The sequence below is a fragment of the Octopus bimaculoides genome, chromosome 15 (genome assembly GCF_046866305.1).
Source record: "Octopus bimaculoides isolate indiv1 chromosome 15, ASM4686630v1, whole genome shotgun sequence".
In the NCBI taxonomy this organism is placed as follows: Eukaryota; Metazoa; Mollusca; class Cephalopoda; order Octopoda; family Octopodidae; genus Octopus; species Octopus bimaculoides.
Window position 1 is genome coordinate 51778794 of NC_142942.1, and position 13998 is coordinate 51792791.

Below are 13998 nucleotides of genomic sequence, written 5' to 3' on the forward strand. Positions count from 1 at the left end.
AGAGAGAAAGAGAGAGATATGAAGAATAAAGAATGGGGAAAAACAGAAACATTTGAAATGGATTGACAGAGAAACAGCTGTAGGGGTGATCTGCCTGTTTTTATCATTATAAGGGAAAAGTGCTTATGCTTTGTGAGACATTGCTGGCAAGCTAAACAAGACCTACAGCTATGGATGTCAAAGCACAACTGTACTCAAGCTTGTCATCTGCACACAATGTGTGCACATCAACTCATCAGAGACACTAGGTGCCTCCCCAAAGACCGCCTTCAACTGATGCAGGATCGAGATGGATGGTGTGTGCAGGTAAAAAGTGTCTGAGCAAGCTTGACCAGATGACAATGGCAGAGTTTGTAGAACATCAGACAAAATTCATTTTTGTATTTAGTCAGATTCCTTGAGATTTCAACCCCAAATAGCACCAGGATTAATTTTTCAGGATCAATAAAACAAGTACCAGTCATATGCTGAGGTTGAATAATAACAGTAACAACAGCTGCCGCCGCCGCCACCACCGCCAAGACAACAATGCAATAGGCAAAGTGTGCACTTCTATCAGTCTATGTTAGGAATCAATGAGTTGTTAATTCATAAACCAGTTTTGGTTTTTCAAACCCAAAATTACTGCAGTTATGGCCAGAAGTTCTTTACCTTCACCAAATTAAACACAATAAAAATGCCTGAAAACTAATCTGGTCATAATAACTGATGACTAGTAGGCTTGAAATTTTGCCAGTTATTTGAGTTTAAATCCTCCAATACTTTATTGCACTCCATCTTTGAACACTTACTGATTGTCTGTAAATTTCAAGTGGAGCTCATCTTGTAGTAAAATAAACTTATATCTGGGTTGGTGCAACTACTACAACAAATATTCCAGTATAAAAGACAGATTCACACATCAATACAACTGCTAGACCACGGACACACTATTTCCTTTCTCTGCCTTTTCAATCATTACTGCAACAGCCTCTGTGCCTTTGAAATGGTAAGTTATGTACTGACCCTGCCCAAGCCTACCCAATACACTGGCACCTCCTCGACATCATCACTATGTCTCACATAAGAAAGCAAGGAAGATTCTATAAGGGTTGCCTGGCTTGCTAGAAACAGCAACCAAATCCCCACCAAATCACACTTACTGGTCTCAATAAAGACGAATACATTAGACCAGTCATTCTCAACCAGGGACAATATGAACCAAAGATTTTGCTGTTAAAAATTCTGTGATGAATTAGTTATACTTCAGCAAGACTCAAAATATTTCAACAATTTTTTTAATACAATTCCTAATAATATTTAATTAAAAAAAAATAAAAAGATTTTTTAAAATTGCAAATGGATAAGAAAGGTCCAGTAGAGTAAAACAAACTAAAGGGGTTCATAGGTAAAAAATGGTTCAGAACCATTGCATTAAACAATGTAGTCCCTGAAATAAAACGAAGACTGAATGATCCCCAGCTGGAATACCTTTAATCATGGGTCTGCTTGATCAGAGTTAAGTTGGGACTAAACAATAACAACAACTGAGTCTCACTGAACAAAGTCTACCCTGAGCTTTCTCTCCAAACCTTCTACACTATAAATGCATCCTTCTGGAATAGTCTCCCCAGATTAATTCTCATTTTCCTTACATCATCTTGCAGCAGTTCATATTGAACACTAGCCAGTATATGTCTCCCACTAACAAGGAAAAGTTGATAAACCAGACCTTAAGCAGGACAGTTAATAATTCATCGTACTTTGTTCACGTCAGAATATCTCGAAAGTTCAATTGTCAACTCACTGCCAAAAAAAAGTCCCTGCCAGCTGCTACTATCAATAAATGGGTCGATACATTTATGAAAATACAATTGAAGTTGCTGATTGCGATCACTTTGGGATGAAGTCTTTTCCAATATCAATAACCAGCTGATAAAATTATCTTTTCTCTACTTAATTAAACAATCTATGAGAACACCTGAGAATAAAGAGTTTGGAACCCACTCACCAATTTAATAACAATAACTAGCTGATAACATCATCTGTAATTATAGCAAATAGCTTCCGTTGTATATAGGAGAGTAAGGGAGAGAGAGAGAGAGAGAGAGAGAGAAGTATTATGAAAGAGTGAGAGAGTTTGAAAAACATAAGTGAAAGGAAAAGAGAAAGCAAGAAGGAGGGAATGTGAGGTAATGTTTCAATCACTTGGAAAGAAATTTATTAACCAAAATAAAACCAGTCCAAAATTTCTCAATCATTTTCTACTAAAATTATATCTCAACAGAGGAATTATTTATTTATCATTTTTAAACAGAATTATCACAGGATTATTTCAGCTTGAGGGAGCTTATTCAAATGACAATGATCATCTAAGCACCTAACAATAACCCATTGCTAATTCAGTATAAATATATATTTGCTTTTGTCCACTGTCTGCTTCCCATTAACATAATCCCAATTGCTTAGTAAAATTTTGGATTTGGATGTATTTTATAAATTCTGAATTCTTGTACATTTTGTTCTTTAAAATGAAACAACAACAACAATGATAATATCATTTTTCTTTATACTTTGCCATCAGGCTTGAAGTTTAGGGGAGATGGGGACAATCAATTATATTGGTTCCAGTGCTCATGTAGGGGCTGCAATAAGGGAGGAACACTTGCAGAAAACAGCACTGCTTGGAACTGCTCGAATACTCCGGATGGTACTCGAAAAATGAGGGGTGTTACTTTAGTTCACTGGGAGTGAATACCTGACACCATAGTGCATCTCCAGCGTTAGAAGCTGTACAAAGACAATAAAATAATAATAATAATAATAGCTTCTGATTTAGGCACAAGACCAGCAGTTTTGAGGGGAAGTCATTTGATAATGTCAATCCCATTTCTTGATTGTTTCTATACTTTATCAAAACCAAAAGAAGAAAAGGCAAAGTCGACTTTCATGGGATTTGAACCCAGAATGTAAAAAGCTGGAACAAATACTGCGAAGCATTTTTTTCTGATGCTTTAATGATTCAGCCATGCCTTTGAGGCCAGCAATTTTGAAGGAAAAGGGTTAATCAATATCATTGACCCCCAGTACTTTGTATTATCGACCCTGGAAGGGTGAGGAAAAAAAGCTGGCCTCAGTGAGATTTGAACTCAGAAACTCATAAACTGCAACTAAATACTGCAAGGCATTTCATCTGATGTTCCAATGGTTTTGCCAATCCACTAGTTATAATTATTATTATTTCTATTATAGGCAGAAAGCCAGAAAATTTTAAAGGTTTCAGCGTTTGATAAATACTTTATTTACTTAACCCTTGGAAGAATGAATGGAAAAGTTGATTTTGGCAGGAAAAGTATTCAGAATGTAAAAATGTGGAAGAAATGCCACAAAGCATTTCGTCTGACATTCCTGCGATTCTATCATTTCTGACAATGTTACAATCAACAGATTTAGATGGCTAGGAGAATCAGTTAAATCAACTGAAAACTGAAAAGCTAAAGGTGACCTTAGTGGGAATTAGGAACTGGACTCATAATAAAGAGATGTAACTAATTTCTACGAGGCCAGTGTCAGGTGATCTCCAAACTTTTAAATGAGAAGACAGTTTGCTGCTTCTTTTTTTTTTTTATTACATCACACATTTTCCAAATAAAAATGCTATTTGAAAAGCTCCTTAAAAGTTTTATTGCTTTTTCTAAACCAATAAAAATAATAAACTAAATAATTTGTTAGACATTTTATTGGTATGTGAGCAATCTTTAAGTACAAAAACCGGTGATTCAACACAGTGATATTTTTAGAAAACAAAAAGTTCTCATTTATTGAATAAATATAGGCAAATATTGTAGTGCCTTTATTTATCATATTAATTCACAATCCATCCCTTGCTAGGAGACACACATTGTAATGCATAATCCTCAACTCATATATCCTCTCATACAACATATCCAAGAAAAATGGTTAAATTGAGGCTAACGTCATCATGATCACATAACATCTGTTTCCCATGCTGGCATGGGTTAACGTAAATCTCACAACTAACAATAAAACTAAAGTAGCTTCAGAAATCCCAAAAACAACCGAAACAATAACCAAAAATAAATTTAAACTAATTATTCTTCAAGGAAAAGAAAAATATATACAAGCTCTTTATGCCAATACTTCAAAACAATAAAATATTCAGAATAAGTTTCCACAGAAACAAAAAAAGCAAATGAGTCTCTCTCTCTCTCTCTCTCTTTCTCTCTATCTCTCTCTCTCTCTCTCTCTCTCTCTCTCTCTCTCTATATATATATATATATATATATATATATATATATGTGTGTATATATATATATATAGATATATATATATATATAAAACAAATAATAAATGAGTATATGCATATATATATATTTTTTTGTTTCAGTCATTAGACTGCGGCCATGTTGGGGCACTGCCTTCAAGAACTTTTTTTAGTCAAATCAATTGACCCCCCTCCCCCATATCTATTTTTATTTTTTAAGCCTGAAGTGATTAAAAATTAAATGGGGGCATCATTGGGAAGCAACTGATCTTTGATGTGGTAGGTGACAGCTCTGGACATGTTTCAGTGTTATTAGATCTCATCAGAAAAATATAGCCTTACTTATGCTAACCAGACCTTGTAGAATGCCTAAGAAAATATAGCTTATGTTTTCTTTTTGAGTGACAGTTTATTCAGTGCATAGACATTCACAACATTAAGTCATGCTACTCTTATTATTGGGTACTAGAATAACCTCTATACATTTTCATCAGCTAATTTTTGTTAAATATCCCCAGCTAAGCCCACTCTGTACACTCATCTTTTCTCCAGTGTATCTCTTCTCATATAACACACAATAGACTATACAAAATAACTCTTTATAAGAAATTATTTTTAGCTTTGCTCTAAAATAATTTTGAGGTAAAACATAATGTATTACATATAATTAATTCATATTGCTGCTCTATTGTGTGCTGTATAATTTTCCTCACACAACAATTGTCAAATCTAAACCACCAAATAATTTATTCCCCATATTTACTGATATAAATAGTGTGACAGTGAAACAACATGTAATCAAATTGAATAAGGCAGCATTGTGTGGCTATACCTGACAAGAAGTTGAACGAGAGTTAACTAATCCTTCAGTTGCTAGAGTTACATGTTCTCTCTAGTCACAAGAATATTAAAATTAATTCAGAGCAAGCCTTGCATAATTTTCTTATACAATAATTTAAATGAACTTTAAAAATGGCCATAGACAGTTAAACAAAACAAATATAGAAAATAAATAAATCAATCAATAAAAAAAAAAACCCTGCATATTAACACTAGTCAGCTAATTTCCCACACTCACAATGGTTTTTTTTCCTGAAGCTAGTATATCTGGAATTGTTTTAAAAATTCAGACATTTACATATGAAATATTGAAGGAACTGATTTTACAGAAGCATTCCTTCATTGAAGCTAACTCTTCATAAGGGAAATAGCACCAACGTCCAAGAGGAGCAATCCTGCTAAACTGAAAGATGGTCCTTGGTTTGGAAAGATATCTTTTTAAGAGAGTTAACGTTTAAAACCTATCTCAACCTCAAATGTTACCTAGTAAAAAAATGTCTAACTAGATTCTGGGGTACATTTAAACACCACTACAAACACTCAGATTAAAAATTAGAAGGTTAGAAGCCTAACATTTCGTGCAGGGCCTTTCATTTTCTTCTTCATGACAAAATGATTTATTCCAGTTTTATTCCATTTTCATGACAAAATGATTTATTCCAGTTTTATTCCATTTTCAGTTTCCTCAGAAGTGACAATGGGTCACATACGTGTGAATAAATCTCAGGTGAAGAGGCAGTACTCATAGCCATTTAGAATATTCTTAGAGTGAAGTATTGGAAATAACAGGGGATGGAGAAGGGCAGTTAATGCTGTTGTCTCTTCTTTCTCAGATTAACTATACTTTAAGTTAAAGCTAGAGTTTATTCCAGTTTCTATGGTGCTTAAGTGGACTTTCAGACTCCCTCTTGAACGGGATGCCAGTGTTGCAAGGTCGACACCTCATGTCACTGGTACTCATTTTTAGCTCATTGGAATGAAGTGCCTTGCTCAAGGACACAATGCACCTCCTGTTCTGAGAATTGAATCCACAACCTAACACATGTGAGCCTAAAACTACTATATGATGGCCTTCTTTTGGTTTCCGTCTACCAGATCAACTCAGAAAGCTTTGGTCGGCCCAAGGCTATAAAAAAAGACACTTGACCAAGGTGCCACGCAGTGGGATTGAACCTGGAGCATGAGATTGGAAAGCAAGCTTCTTACCACACAGCCACTCCTGCGCCTATATATATATATACACATATATATATGGACATATATATATGCACATATATATATATGCACACACATATATATATATATATATATATCTCCTGTAGGATTTTCGAGCGAGATCGTTGCCAGTGCCCCTGGACTGGCTTGTGCGGGTGGCACATAAAAGACACCATTTCGAGCGTGGCCGTTTTCGTGCGGGTGACACGTAAAAGCACCCACTACACTCTCTGAGTGGTTGGCGTTAGGAAGGGCATCCAGCTGTAGAAACTCTGCCAAATCAGACTGGAGCCTGGTGTTGCCATCCGGTTTCACCAGTCCTCAGTCAAATCGTCCAACCCATGCTAGCATGGAAAGCGGACGTTAAACGATGATGATGATGATGATGATGATGATCTATATAAATATGCATCTATCTCTCTCTCTCTCTCTCTCTCTCTCTCTCTCTCTCTCTCTCTCTCTCTCTCTCTCTCTCTATATATATATATATATATATATATATATATATATATATATATGCATGCATACATACACACTGTATAGAAAGGTACAGAGCTATTGAAACCAGGCCAAATATTTAATGTACAAATAAGACATGGTACTCCGAATAAGAACTGACTTGGACTGTGATACATGGAAAGCACACAAAACATGATGATGATGATGATGATGATACACACACACAAATACGTATGTATGTATGTATGTATGTATGCAAAAGGTAAAACAGACAGCCGTGTAAGAAGACTCCCAAACAGATTAGAAATTAATGCAAGGTGGGAAATGGGTGTAGGGGTGGCAATATCAAACCTGCTTAGAGAGAAAACTTCAAGTCAGAAGGTAGAAAAATAAAAAAATTAAAAAAATTAAAGAGAGAGAGACAGAGAGAGAGAGAGAAAAAAATTTCAGCAAAGAAACAGGACAATAAAATATGAATCCACTGTCTGGCCAGTGGAAACAAACAACACATCATTCTCTTTATCTCCCTGCTCTCTTTTTCTCACATAAACACACACACACACACACACACACACACACACACACACACACACACACACACACACACACACACACACACACACACAGAGATTAAATCTAAAGTTTAGCATAATAGCTAGTGAAGTAATTAATTTAATCTGCAATCAAAAATCAATACACTTGCACGGGCACTTTTACTTCAGATGACAAAAAACAGTAAACCTATTAAATTTGTAATGATCAGAGTGGAAGAGAGAGAGAGAGAGAGAGAGAGAGAGAGAGAGAGAGAGGCAATGAGTGAGGGGGATAGGGAGAGTGAGGAATGAAAACTATGTACACATACACTAGTCATAAAACCCTTTCAAATAATATATATATATATATATATATATATATATATATATTGTAGAAAGAGAGAGAGGGGGGAGGGACAGAGAGAGAGAGGGAGAGAGAGCAAACCTGGGTAGACAGAAAGACTGATAGGGTGATGGTGGAGGTGATTAAAACGAAGCTACATAAATATGACATTCCAGCAGAAATAATAAAAGCAAAACAATGGCACTGAATCATTCCGGTATATTCTTCCTTAGAAGATGAAAAAAGAAAGAAAGAAAGACAAAGACAGAAAGGAAGAAAAGAGAAAAATTACATCAACTCTATGAATAATATCTTCTAGAATATAATTTATATCTCTGCTAATATTAACCATTCCTATAGCTGGATAAATACTAGACAATATCTATCAATCAACAAATACATGTGTATTTTATTACCAGATGACAGAGAAGGAAAACAAAGGACAGAGGGATGATGATGATGATGACAATCATCATCTTGAATATCATCATCATCAGCAGCAGCAGCAGCACCACCACCACCAACAACAACAACATTAGCAACACCATCATTAAACAACCAGATGGCTCGGGCAGATATGCTAGATTACCCTCAATGATTTGCCGTCAACAGTATCATCACCACAACGAGCAGGCAGAGTCCGTCCATGGATGAACTTTGTTGCATCTTCATGCTATGCTATCACTTACAAGACACCCCTCCACACACACATGCATGTGCACTGATGCCATCGCCGTGGCCATCACCATTCTCTATTGGTGCCATTCTTCTATGGTTGCAGGAAGACACTATCAATTTAGTGCAGTCGTCAGACAGGCACATGCTCGGTCAGTCAAAGAACCAAGTTCCAAACACCGATCAAGTATCTAAACATAAAAAAAAAAACTAAAAGACTTCTTTTATCTCCTTTTACATGGTTCAGTCATTGGAGTGTGACCATACTGGAGCACTGCCTTGATCGGTTTTGAGTCCAATAAACTGACCCCAATACTTCTTTTTCTTTCGGATCTGGTACTTAAAAAACTCTTTTGCTGAACTACTGCTGAGGATGTAAACAAACCAACACTGATTGCTAAGTGGAGGAGGAGCAGACACACATATAGATGTGCATACATATATACATACACATACATAGGTCACTTTTTAACACAACTTAAAATGGTTAAACTCCAACAGAAAATCGTCTGGTAATTGTCATTTGAATGGAAGTTTTATTTCTACTATAAAACACACATTGCTAGATTTGTACCTCCCCCTTGAGACCCAACTACACTCTAGCTGAAAAATTTAGAATACCCCATAAGTAATATAAACGTCCTAAATTCAGTGGCGGTGTTAATGAAGGTGTTACACGTTAATTTAATGTCTTAAACTTATCTTTATTAATATATCTTATACAAAGACATACAAGATTTACACAGATATAAGAGTTAGAACTCGTGATCTGTCCGCAGACCTTTCTCTTTGGAAATTTTTGCCCGCCACCCTACAAAGTTTCCCCCCACCCTTGTTCTATATAGTTGCTCAATCTGCTAGAAATAGCTGCCAAATCTCTCTCAAAAGATACCCAGTTATCTAAAGGAAACAATTTATTGTGTAATGTATTCTTAGAAATCATATAACTACATATGACCCTAAAATTTTTGATCTCAGGTCTGTTGGATGAGGGATGACCAAGAAATAATAATAATAATGATTTCAAATTTTGACACAAGGTCAGCCAGATCAGGGAGGAGATAAGTCAATTACATTGACTCCAGTGCCCAACTGATACTTATTTTATTGACCCTGGAAAGAGGAAAGGTAAAATCAGCCTTAACAGAGTTTGAACTCAGAACGTAAGGATGGGTGAAATGCCGCTAAACAAGAAATAATAACAACAACAATAAAGAAATAATAATAAGAAGAATATTACTTCAAGAAATAATAAAAATACAAAACTTGGCAAATCAACAAGGAAACCTTTCCATGGTTACTTGACCTGCTAGAAATTATCACCAAATCTCCCTCAAATCACCAACTAGATATAGTGACTATATCTTTCTTAAATCACACTCTGCTGTCTTAAAATGAGATGGATATAGGCACAGGTGTGGCATGTGGCTTTGTGGTAAGAAGTTTGCTTCCCAGCCACATGGTTCAGGGTTCAGTCCCACTGTGTGGAACTTTGGGCAAGTGTCTTCTAGGATAGCCTTGGGTTGACCAAAGTCTTTGAAAGGATGTTGGTTTGTTTACATCCCCGTAACTTAGCAACTCAGCAAAAAAGACTGACTAGAATAAGAACCAGGTTTAAAAAATAATTACTGGTGCTGATTTGACTAAACCCTTCAAGGTGGTGCCCCAGCATGGCTCAGTCCAATGACTGCAATAAGTAGAAGATAGTGCCTCAGCCTAATTTACTCGAGGGCAAAAGGTAACAACTATCAAAAGGCTTGAAGATTATCTGTGTTTTATGAAACTAGCAAAATACATGAAACTTAACAAAACAACAGAAACAAAAGCAAAAAAGAGAAAAAGAAAAACATTTGCATTCAGTTTGAAAAAGATTAAAACTAATCTATGTAACAGAACTACATGTTGTCATGGAGATAAATACCAAACAATCTGCATGTTCCATAATGAGATCCTTTGAAGATTAACAAACACAAACAGATATATTTAAATAAAATTAATTAATACTCCGCTCCACACACGTACGTATATTCTTTTATTATGTTGCAACAAAATAAGTTTTCATTTTCCTTTAAATGGAAATGTTTATTTTAACAAAAAAAAAAAAAGAGCCTATGGCAACCACCAGATGAGATGTCATTCATTTTTGACACTACACAACCCCCCCCCCACTCCACACACACTTCTAATTACGAAGAAGAGAAAGGAGTACTCAATCCATGTAACATATTTTATTCATTTATTTACACCAACAAATGAATATGTAAATATATATGTAAGTATATGTAAATATATGTATATGTAAATATACCAAGTTTTATCTGTCATGTGTACACACACACACACACACACACACACACACACACACACACAGGCACATGGTATATTACATAATTATCTCTGTGAAATTAAGCCCCATAAAAGCCTTTTTTAGCAGCTTCACATAAGGATTGAACTGAGAAGTTTTATTGTTATTCAGCAACTCATTAAGAAACACAGACACACACACAAACAGACAAACGATAAACCATTAAGTTAAACATCTGATACTGTTAACACATTCGCATTCCTAGGGAGGTGTGAAGGAATATATCTTGCAATCATCACCTTATAATGAACATATCACAACTGATTCAATTAGCTATTTAAACAAGAGTATACAACGGGAGTAAATAAATGTACTTCATCTTGTGTGTATGTGTGTGATTGTATGCATGTGCGCGTGTGTGTGTGTGCATGCATATGTGCGTGTGTAGTAGCAGCAGCAGCATGTATGTATGCATGCATGAAAGAAAGAAACAAAGCACTTTGGTAACCATAACAGTTATCCAAGAATACGAAAATATTTCTATCTCATGAATCCCCACACTGGAAGCAAGCAAATTTCACTCTATGGAAGTTTGAATGTAGTTGCTAGACCTGCTAGAAATAGCAGCTGAATCTCACTTAAATCATCATGAATGAAGAATAAAGTGTACAATGTTCTTCCTGGCTTACATTACAAAAAGATGGAGTGGGGGTGGTCCAGGCTGGAACACCTCTGATCTCAGATCAGCTTAATGAGGGCTGATGTGGAGCAACATACAGAAGATGAGCCAATGAGAGAGCCACTATGTGACTTCTTGATCTGCTAAGATTAGCACCCGTATCACCCTCCACATTGGATAAAGTAGTCCATGTTACACTATGCCTAAATAAAAACAGAGTGGTCACAGATGAAATGTCTTTAATCAATAGATCTGCCTTAACCAGAACTGACCTGGGGATAAGCAACAGTAACGATGAATAGAAGATACTCAGAGGTTAAATTATTAGCAACAAACATGAAACTAAAGGAATGGAATGACATCTTTCAAGAAATAAGGTGAATGAGCACACACAGACACACACAGACACACACTGATAATCACATGCCTACATAAGGTTACACACACACACACACACACTCATATAAAGTGAGTGTTAAATACTTGATTGAGGCAATATAAGTGAGCAATAAATGCTGTCACTTCCTACTTTACAACTGAAGTAGTTAACAACAGGAAGGGTACATTATTTACATTATTTACATTTGACGGATATTTGTCCTCATCTTGTTTGTTGTTGACACGTTTCAGCTGATACACCCTCCAGCCTTCATCAGGTGTCTTGGGGAAATTTTGAACCTGGGTTCTCATTCCTAAGCTATTTTTCAATGTTATTATTATTATTATTATTATTATTCAGGTCACTGCCTGTAATCGAACTCGGAATTTTGGGGTTAGTAGCCCGAGCTCTTAACCTGAATAATAATAATAATAATAATAATAATAATAATAATAATAATAATAATAACAATAATAACAACATCGAAAAATTCTTTAGGAATGAGAACCCAGGTTCGAAATTTCCCCAAGACACCTGATGAAGGTTGTGAGCCAAGAGAAAGCCTCTACACCAGATAAAGGGACCCCCCCCCCTTCACACAGTTGAAATTTTGATACACATTCAATTATAAAACCATTCATTGACAAAAACAAAAAAAACTAAGCCTTAAGACTGAAACTAATTTAACACGAGTGGCATCTTAACGAATTTATAAAATTAAAAGTACATTATTTTTCTCAATGTAGTTGTGTTCCACAGGTTCTTATGCACTCTCACCCCCATGATTACTACCAATGTACTAAAAAGCTTCTCCTATCACTTTCCAAACAGTCACACCTGATTTTTTTTTTTAATTAGAGACTGAATTTCTCTCAAATTCCACTGTACTATTTTAAAAAGATAAAGATGCTTTATATAATGTAATTCCTGGATTTATTTTGCCTGGAAAAAAGTAAAAAACAAAAAGGGGGTGGGGAGAGCTGGTCAAGGCCAGAATGCCTTTCATGACTGGTCTATTTACTCAGAACTGACCTGGGGGCCAAACAACATTAAAACAAAACATTTTATAATGTTACATCCACTCTGCTCATGAACACACTCTCTGCAAATGCCAGGCCTCAAAACTTCTGATAACCTTTCAATATAACCACATATCAATATAGAGGCTCTCTCATTGGCTAGATAGATATGTAGCTATTGTGATGACCTTTCAAGATAAGGCCAACAAGACAGCCTCTATGAGGTCACTAGCTCTGCTAGAAATAGCAAATGGTTGGACTACCTGCAATCACAAGCCTACCCCATTAGGGCTGCCTTGGAACAAAACAAAAAGAATTATATGTATATATATGCAAGATCCAAGGATTCAGGTGCAGGAAAAAAGTTAGCTTCAAGCATATATATATATACGTATAAGAAGGGATGACCACTAGGTGGACATCCAGTATGCTAGAAGGAGTTCATCAACGACCCAACCACAAAGAAAAATAATGTTCTCCAGAAAAAAATTCAGCAAACACCAGAGCATAGGCGGGTAGGACAAAATGAAAAATATACAGAATAAAGAATTAATTGTGTACCGGTTTCGCCATCAAGTTTATCACCCTCAGTATATAAATAAATATATATATATATATATATATATATCTAATGAGCCAACGAGGAAGCATCTATATTGTTGGTCACTCGCTCTGTTAGTAATAGCAGCCAAATTTCACTGAAATCACAATGTACTATGATGTGGCAAAAACAGCATCATAACAGCTGGAATACCTTTGATCACAGATTCATTCAATCAAGGCTGACATGTGATTATACTACAGCAATCCCACCCAGCCCTGCCACCACCACTTAATCTAAAAGTTTAGATTTCCTATTCAGGGCTAAAAAAAAATATGGTTGTTCTACAAAACATAATACACACCACATTCCAGAATGTATGTCTCTGAAAGCTATCTGGTTGATAGGCAAACTTCCTATTCAATGGCCTGTTACAACTGGTCAATCACACAAGGCTTGTTTTTATTATTATTATTATCATTATTACTTCTACAAGTGGCCCATTCTCTTCTGAAGTAGAAACATGTATACCACCACACCTAACCTAACTAATGCATCCCACTCCCACATGAACTCATCATTCCAGCTGAGTTTCATAACTAGACCCATTGTCTCCCCACATTTCCTCCTCAAACATCAACATCCAAAAGTTGAAGCTGCACAGGTACTATGTAAAATGCTGGTTCCCCCATCCACCTAACACCACTGAAGTTATTCCCAAATTGGCTGAACACTTTAACCCCTAT

The 13998-nt window shown here is 35.8% G+C and overlaps 1 protein-coding gene across 16 annotated transcripts in view; it reads right to left on the reverse strand.

Moving 5' to 3' along the window:
* Positions 1-13998, reverse strand: part of LOC106870813 (ubiquitin carboxyl-terminal hydrolase 3) — a 78033-nt gene that overhangs the window by 18249 nt on the left and 45786 nt on the right. The gene's annotated exons all lie outside the window — the stretch shown is intronic.